The sequence below is a fragment of the Mesitornis unicolor genome, unplaced genomic scaffold, assembly GCF_000695765.1.
Source record: "Mesitornis unicolor isolate BGI_N332 unplaced genomic scaffold, ASM69576v1 scaffold1722, whole genome shotgun sequence".
Taxonomy (NCBI): domain Eukaryota; kingdom Metazoa; phylum Chordata; class Aves; order Mesitornithiformes; family Mesitornithidae; genus Mesitornis; species Mesitornis unicolor.
In genome coordinates this window covers 36,417-36,833 of record NW_010171078.1, presented here as the reverse complement: position 1 = coordinate 36,833, position 417 = coordinate 36,417, and positions in this window count along the sequence as shown.

The window sequence follows — 417 nt, the reverse complement described above, 5'->3', positions numbered from 1 at the left end:
TGATAGACGCCCTACCACCCTCTTTCTCTTTAGCCATATGCACACCGTGTAGGTCCCCAGCTTTTAGAGGGAATTAGGCATTTCATTCCCCTACGTAAGTATTATACAAAACAAGATCTAAGCATTGTTTTACAACCAAGAATCTCAGGCAGGCGAAGCTGGCAGGAAAGGCTACTAAAATTGAGGTGATTACCTCCCCACCTGCGTACTCACTTCCTCCCCCCGAGATCACCACCCTCTCTAAGGCTGCCGAGCAGCGACATCTGACCGAGGGGAGCCTCGGCAGCACCGTAAACTGGGTCACGCCTCCTGGCTCCTCACCTACGAGTAGTTGTAGCGAGCTAGCAGGACAGGCGAGACTCGACTCCTGCCTCCGGGCGGTGAGAGGACGTCCGGAATGGACGGAGGTTCTCCCCC